We start from the raw sequence: 8,636 nt of genomic DNA on the forward strand, positions 1-8,636 counted from the left end.
TTTGTTGATGGAGAGGATGACGGTGAGGAGGAGGAGGAATGTTAAAGGTGATGATGATAATGACTGACAGTGATGAAGAGGATGATTAAGAGGAGGAGGATGATGAGAGTGATGAGGTCATAGCAGAGATGATTAATATGAGCTGTCTAATTAAAAATCATCATCTGGTTATCTTCTAATGTTCGTTTAGTGAGAGGGAAATGTGCTTAAAGAAATTTATTTATCGTGTAAATGTGACAAACAGTTGACCCCGGTGTGTGTGGGCGGATTAAGAGACAGTTTGCGCATCTTAGTAATTATTTTTAATTTTTGAAGCAAACAAAAAGAAAAAACAATTAAATAAGACAGAAAATGAGGCTAAAGAGGCCCGTGGAGCCGTTTTGTGCATCTTTCTAATTATTTTTGTCTCTTTCTGTTTATATAGTGACATAAACAAGGACACAAAACTAATTAAATGAAGGAATGAGACAATATTTAAACTCTGAAGACTATTCGTGGCTACTTTTAGCTGTTTCGTGCCTCTGTTTTTATTTTTTTGATGAGAAGGAAGAGAAAAATTAAAAATTAGTCTAAAACTGTTTCTATTGAGGGGCTTCGGGGTGGCGGCCACCTGCTGATCTACCTGAATGTGTATGATGTGAAGTCATAGTAACAACTGTGAGTTTATTACAACTTCCTGTCAACATGGCGCATCTATATGCTGCTGCATAAACGCCCCTGATTTGTTCTCAGATTGTATAAAAAACTAGCTTGTGTGTATTTTTGTCAGTGATTTGTTGTCATATGTTTAGGTTTAGTTTCCTGAAATCCATAAAAAGAATTGAAAAATTCCCCCAAAGTGCCTTTTTTTCTGGCGTAAGAACACATTTGACGCTAATTTCACGGTATTCTCTGTGACCACGAACAAAGAGCTTCAGGTCCAAACTGTGAAGCGTGACTGTGGACCTCACTGCTTTGTGCGTCACTCACACACTGAAGTGTGTTCGCACACACTCGGGCTCTGAACTTCAGTCATTACATTTTACTGTGAGGTGAGTCTCCAGGAAGTGAATAAAAGCCAGTGTGATGTCCTCTGAAGTGATGAAAACACAGCTCTCCGTGTGTCTCTGAATGACACTTTAATTGACTCAGAACAAGACAATTGACCCTGGAGGTCAAAGGTCAGAGGAAAACTCCCTCTTTTATGTGTTTTGTCCTGCAGCTGAAGGCAGCGAGACGTCCTCTGCTCTCGTGTTGTGACCGAGGCGATAAACACGTCCATCAAAATCAAACTTCAGTGAAATCGAGGGATCTCTACGGTATCATCGCCTTAATGCAGTGCATGATGGGAAGTGTAGGCTCATCAGCTGATTGGACATTTAGTCAGCTGAAGTTTTATTTTATGTAAATTAAACTATTTAAAAAGAAAAATCACATGAAGTAAAAAATAAAAGAATAAAAATCAGAAAAAGTCAACAGCTCAAACAACTTTTTTTCTTTTTTTCCTCTTATCACTCTTATGTTTATGTAACTCCTTAACTGAGCTGCTGTTTTGAGCGCATTTCCACCAGATTGCATAAACTTAATGGTTCGTTTTTTCTCATGTAAACACTACATAACCACAGTTAAATGACTACACAGAGATCTGCTTTTTCCATCGTTAGTAACACCTGGAGATGCATTTTTATAAAGTAAATAAATGAAATGTTTGTTTTTCTAATGATTCATAGCAATATAGTGCTGATATAGTGCTGAGATTAATTTTGTAGAGAGCAAAAAAAAAACCTGGAAAATCACGTCAAGTGAAGACGACACCTGAGCCATTGACTGTATGTGTAATGTAAATTACTCCAACATGAAAACATAAGACAAATAATAAACAGTTTTGGGATAAAAAAAAATTATTAAACAAGTCATTGATATACAGGCTAGATCAGTGATTCTGCCTTAACACTTTGCATGTGACTGGGTAGCATTAGCTATTTATAGCTAACAGCCCGTGTTTGTGTTTTTTAAATAAATATTTTAAGGAAATCCGTCACTTCTGTTGTATTTTCATTCGAATCTTAAATTGTTAGAAAATGTAAGATTCAGAATTTCAGTTTTTTTAGGTAGGCTGCAACTAGATCACTACAACAACTGATTTGCGTGTTCTGGCTTCTCATGGCGTTACGATTACTGTAGCAGCTACGTGCTTATACTTTTCTGTATGAATCCCTCGTAGCCACAGAAACGTCTGAATACCCTACGTTGTAACCTGACGTGCACCAATACAGGCCACACAAGTATAAGCGCTGCTAATGACATTGGCCTTTTGCATGATTTACATTGTAGATTCAACACAGAAGCATAATTAAGGCTTAGTCAGGCAGGACTGACTAAGTTAACTATTCTACCAAAGTTGCAGTTAGTTGGCTAAATGCTCCCACGTTGATTGTTACAGTACAAAGTAAATATTATTTATCTTTGCTTCAAACCAGATTTACTGATAGCTAAAATAAGACTGTTATGTATAAGTTGAGTGTCATGGATTACATTAGATTGTAAGGTATTCAGGCAAGCTAGAAGACTAGCTTTTCCATTCAGATATTATTTTAATAGTGATGACAGCCAGCTAGCTGCTGTTTATAATGTTAGCTTAGAAAGTAATGTGAAAGTGACGTGCTAGCTTATCAGATTAGCCTTGGGGGTTTAGATAAATTAGCCATCGTCATCAGCTTAAACCTGTATTTTGCTTTGTAGGTAAGTTACAGTTTGTCCATATTAGCAGGCAAGTTAATATTGATTATAATTGGTTTTGGTTTTTTATTATCTTTTTGAGCTGCATCCGGTTTGACTGAATGTCAGAAAAAATATTGTCAGGTTTCATAAAATGTGCCTTGCTTGCTCATGATATCATAAGTAGAATAAAATCTGAAGCCACATCAGGGTTACTTTCTGTTGTCATGTGTAGTTTGTGTTGTAATCTGTGTCGAGCCAGTCATTTGGGGATGTTAGAGATGAGTGGACTGTATTTCTAAGCTAATAGTAGCTAGCCAGTTAGCGTTAGCTGGTGTTACCTTCTCACAGAAATCGGTCCATTATTTTGTAATATATTCAGATAATGACAATAATACATTTTTAATACGTTAAAAATGTATTATAAAATGAGCCTATACTAGGCAGGTGCATATAAACCAACAAATCTCATCAGTGCTGTTACTGGGGACAAAATCCTTTGGTTAACATTCTTGATCCACTTCTGGCAAACATCCTAATACTCTGTATGCTCAGGCCACCTTTGTGAAGTGGTCTCATACAGGCTTTTCTATTTCACATTCAGTTTTATTCCAGAGTTTAACTTTGCCAATATTGAACACCACAGGTTCTCCCTGATCCTGCTCATTACCATCAAAAGCAAATTAAAAGTACAGAAATGTTCACGCTTTGTGAAAACTTGCACTTAAACATGTCGGGGGAGTCCATTACAGTGATGCCTACATGTTACCTTCTGCTACGTCACTGGGTTAATCAGTTTTAAGGGTAAAGCTTGATTTTTTAAATTCTGTGAGAACAAATAATTTTTCTGTGGTTAATGGAAATATTAAAATATTCTAAGCTACCGTTAGTATATGAAGTATATCAGTTGTAATGAATCATTAGAGGGTTTCAAAGGTTTTTGATGATCATAATGAAGTTTTAACAGCTGAAAACATGAAATTTATGGCAAACATATTGTTGCAGTTTAAAGGAGGAGGACTGATCTTGCATTTACAAAAAATAGAAGAAGAAAGGGGCACCTCTGTGTGTTTTCGTGCCTCGTGTCCTCAGCCTCGGACACCACTTGCACGCCAGGTTCGACCCATGGGGCCCAGACTCGGCCTTTCCTGTGCAGCTTTGGGACCTGGAGGACAAATGCCAGCCCATTCAGGAGGCTCTAATTGTGGCCCGGGAAGCTCCACAAAGCCCCCCTGCCTCCACCTTCAATGGGCTGCCCTGCAGAGGCCCGTGTGAACCGCAGAGCCCCTTTTTCCTCCCCATCCTGCCTCAGTATGGCAGCCTCCGCCTCCCCGTGCTCCCCCCACCCGCTCCACATGTTAATTAATAGGCCTTACTGGCAGATTTGGATCCCGCTTGGCTTTGATTGAAGGCGGCCATTAGCATCTATTAATTTTGCCTCTGGCGTTTTATCGCCGGCTCTGAAAGAGGGAATTAAGTGGTGTGAGTCATTGTGAGGCTGAGTTAAAGTGTGATTATTGTCCCTGCAGCCTGGAGCCAGCTAACTGCTGCTAAGCCCTCTTGAAAGTGAAGGGGCGACTCCTCTCATTAGACCCCAACAAGGGAAAGATATTAACAGGAAATAACTGCAAATTTCTTTTTCTCCACTTTTAATCGCTCCTGTTCATGACCCGCATGAAAAGGACACTTAAAAAATGTAAAAGAGGGAAAGTGGAGCGCAAGCGACGTGGCCAAACAGCGACAGCGATGATACAGTTGTCCTGCTGATGCCTGTCACTTTCATCAGGTTTAATTGGGCAAGGAGGAGCAGCTGCAGGACGGTCGAACATGGCTGAGGTGGTTCTTAAGAACGCCACAGAGCACGAAGTAGTCTGAAAAAGAAAACTGCAAAAAAAGTGGCTGACAAACTTCAGACGACATATAATGCGTCTGATGATACATGGAAACACTGGTGTGCAGCAGCTTTTATAGGACCTGATTAAAACGTACCATTCTATGATTTTGTTCTTCATGCCTTTTGTTACATGCTGACAGGCTTGTCCGCTCGATGGACTCCTAAAGAACTGTAAAACATCTTTATTTCTATACATGATGAGTGGTGGACGAATTTTTAAGAACCTTTCCTTTCGCAAAACACTATAAAGACGCTTCAACTACACATTCAAATTGATTTATTGGCAGGTTATATATAAAGTTTGATTGGGAACATTTTTCTGCAGAATACTTTTATTTTTCAGTGTTATGTATGGATCAGTATTACTGCTGCAGATGTTCAAGGTTTAGCTCAGTAGATATTTTTGCTGTATTATTGTTCGGTCTTTAACTTGTGATCATCTTGATGCAACTGTTGTTCTATAAAACTGGAAATATTTTATAAAAGATGTTTGTAGTGACTGTCCTTTTAATGAACAGGTTTAATGAATGCAGAAACAGACATACAGCTTGATTTAAAAAGTACATTAAAATATATCAATTAAAAAATTACAGCGGAATTGAACATTTTGGGTGTGTACAGGAAGTTTAAAATCTTTACTAAAAATGGTGTGCCAGCAGAACAGCTGGTTAAACTTTCTGCAGTCATTTGACCAAGAGATTTCTCATAGTTACTAATCTGAAAGTGCTGGGTGAGCCTGCACCTCCTTTCCATTATCAAGACTGTCTTTGCTAACGTGCGAAAGGAGTTCCTATTAGTCCCATTAGTTTCCCATCAAAAAGGCAAAGAAGCAGAAAAGCTACTGGTCTCTCACCTTCACAAGCCCCAACTATTGTTAATGTGGAGAATGAAACTGAGAAGTGCTGCAGGAGCTTGAAGTTAAACAGAGTTAAGCCTGCTTCAACAAACAGCAGTCAACTGTAGCCACATGACGGCAGTAATTAAAAGATGCATGCAAACAGGCAAGAAATTTTTAATAAGAGAATGCTGTTAGAGATGGAAAGAGTGAAGCCATTTCACGTTGGTTTTGAGTGATAATTATTTTCAGCTTTCACTGGGCAAGCAGTGCTCGACTTGCTTGCCCTGACAGAACACCACTGACAGTCTGGGGCCAGGACTGATTAAAACTTTAAGGAAGAGATTTTTTAAAACTCTTAGAGGACCAAATATCTCATTTAATGAAACTTATTTGAACATATCATGGGACAGTTTTTAAAATTTCAAAGAACTGACTGGTAAAAAAGTTGGTGGCAGAATTTTTATTTAAAACCTAATTAGTCCTCTAATTAGGTTTTAAATAAAATGAGGACAGATTGACACACTGGTGAATATTTTCTGACCAGATTAATATTATTTACCTGGATTTTGACAAAGGCTTTTCCCACAGGACAGACTGGACATTTAGCTACTATTCATATTGATACAATTAAGATTTGTAAGTAATTAAAACTGCCAAAAACAGAGGCGATGGATGAACTGTGGCTGTTGGGGATCTGAGTATAGTCGCTTTGTTCCCATGTGAGAGCTGTTAAAATCTGTCTCTCATAGTCTGATGTAGTTTTTTTCAGCTCTTAAGTCAGATGAAGGTGTTAAATGTGTATTTTCGTTGTTATATTTATTATTACAACCTGTGTTTTTACTGTCTGAGCTGACTAACACTTCTTCTTTCTTTTCCCTTTTCTATAAAACTCCTCTTCACACACTTTGCCCTGGGCTCCAGGTGTTCCCAGGTGGCGGTGAGGTGTCATGGGAAACCTGTGACATGGCAGCAGAGTCTGTGACCCGTAGCTGACACACACACAGGCACAGGTGTGTTTTCATCTTTGCAGAGGATTTTACATGGACTCATTTACTGTAGTTGCACCTAAACAACCTTAAACCAAGCCTTCAGAATCAAATCTACCTCATGGGGACCTGCTGTTGCTCCCCAAAAACAGGGTCCCCATAATGTCAGCAAAAGAAGCGCACACACTGTATGGTTGGAGGGGTGGGGGTGCTTTTGGGGGTGTCGACCTGCAGGTTTCAGGTTTTGTCTCAGCTCATCAAACAGCCACTGACACGCTGATCCCTTCACATCCGTTCAGCACTTCACGCTCTCTGCAGGTCAAAGGTCTCCATCTTCCTGGGCCTCAACATAGAGAGACAGACAGCAGGCCAGTCCCCAACCAATCACAGCGCATTGTCTTTCATGACCTGCGTGATGTCATCAGGAAGACAAGGACTTTCTAAACAAACAAACATAAATTCGTGTATGAAGCGACGTCTGTGGCTCACCTGACTGCTGCCCCCTAGAGGCAGATTCAAGTATGAGTGGTCAGCTGGAGTTCATTTTTTCCGTCAGTGTTAGCAGTTTTGGTGGCTTTTAATTTCTCCCTTCATCGAGGGGGTTTTATGGTTTGTTCAGACTGTTTTCTAGTTGTTGCTTTTTTAAATCAGTATTACCAGTTTTGTTAAGGTTTAATAAAAATATTTATATGAGCAGTATTCTTGGCCCAACTTACAACTTTTGGAGTTGACCCTGATCTCATATTCTCATAAATATGTGTGAGATGTGTTCTTGATGTTTTCATAAATATATCACAAACTAATCTGGATCCATACCTGTGGTCGGTGGAATTTCAGCCACGCAAGTTGCTCTTTTTAAGTTCGTTCGATTTCTGATTGACTCGGCACCATGTTGTGGATTTCTCACATGTGAGGACGCCTTTTTGTGAGGACTGTTGATCTCTCACCATCCCTCAGGTTGCTGTCCACCAGTGCAGGCTCAGGGTTAGGCTGTAACTAGATCATTATTGGCATTTTATGACAGAATGCATGTGAGAGACTTGATTTGAAAGGAGACTTCTAGTTTGAGAATCTTTTAGCTTGTGGCTGAAACCAAATGCTAACCCTGGTGGACACTGCCTGAGGTGTGCTGGTTGACTTGTATTGTAGCAGTTTATTGACCTGCTGTCTAAGATGATGCACGGTTCCTGGATTTAGGATTTCTTACAGCCCCGATCACTGAAAGGCTGATCAAAGCCATCCCGAGCTTAGCTAAAAGACTTAGAGGACATGAAAACATTTCCTCTCGTCTTCTCGTAAAGATGGCAGCTCTTATCTCTGTATTTTCTCAACTTATAAACTAAAACACATCTAAACCTGACTGTGAGAGACAATGACCTGGGTTGGTCCGGAAACACTGGTTAGTGACATCCCCAGTTAATGCTCACAAATGGAAAACCAGGCTAGAGGTTAAAAAAACAAAAAAAAACAAAAACAAAACCTTTGATGACCCTGAAGTACCTGTAGCCATAATAAGAGCTGGTATAAAAGGAGATAATGCCATTCAACAGTCCATAGTTATGTGCAATCAAACGAAATGATCAACCAACAAGTGAAGCTGATCATCATGTAAATTACTAAAGCTTCAGTAACAGTTTCTTAAACCCAAAACTTTATTCAAATCTGCTTGTTATAAAGTTTTTTCCTGTATGAAGCACTTTCTGTAATGTGGCTTCACAAATAAAGAGAATGTGTTTCATTAAAATAAACTGAAGGATGTAGAGATTATTTATCAGAGTTCTCCAACATTTATAAAACAACATGTTAAGAACACATAGGTTTTTGAATTCTCCTTCACATCTTTCCTTAATCTAATTTATCATCAAGGAAGTGATTAGAAAAAGATGTTGGAGGAAATTTTAGGTTTTGGTTTAAAGCAACAAAGAAAAGGGAAATGAAAACACTATGAAGAAACAAGATTTATTTGCAAAAATAAACAAAAGATATACCCTATATTTGTATATAACATTGCTACAGATGTGATATCCAGAGACCAGTTAATAATTAAAAAAAAACAAAAAAAACAACAACAACACTGCAGGAACTATTTTTTTAACCCATAGCCAAGGTGCCTCCAAGTACAACTCCAGTGTACAGCTAAATACAGCTATTTGTGAATTATATTTCCTGGAATATTCTTATGACTTAAATATTTAAACGTCCTGAAAGCAGCCAAGGATCT

The sequence above is a fragment of the Perissodus microlepis genome, chromosome 2 (assembly GCF_051167445.1).
Source record: "Perissodus microlepis isolate ML-2025 ecotype Zambia chromosome 2, ASM5116744v1, whole genome shotgun sequence".
Lineage (NCBI taxonomy): Eukaryota > Metazoa > Chordata > Actinopteri > Cichliformes > Cichlidae > Perissodus > Perissodus microlepis.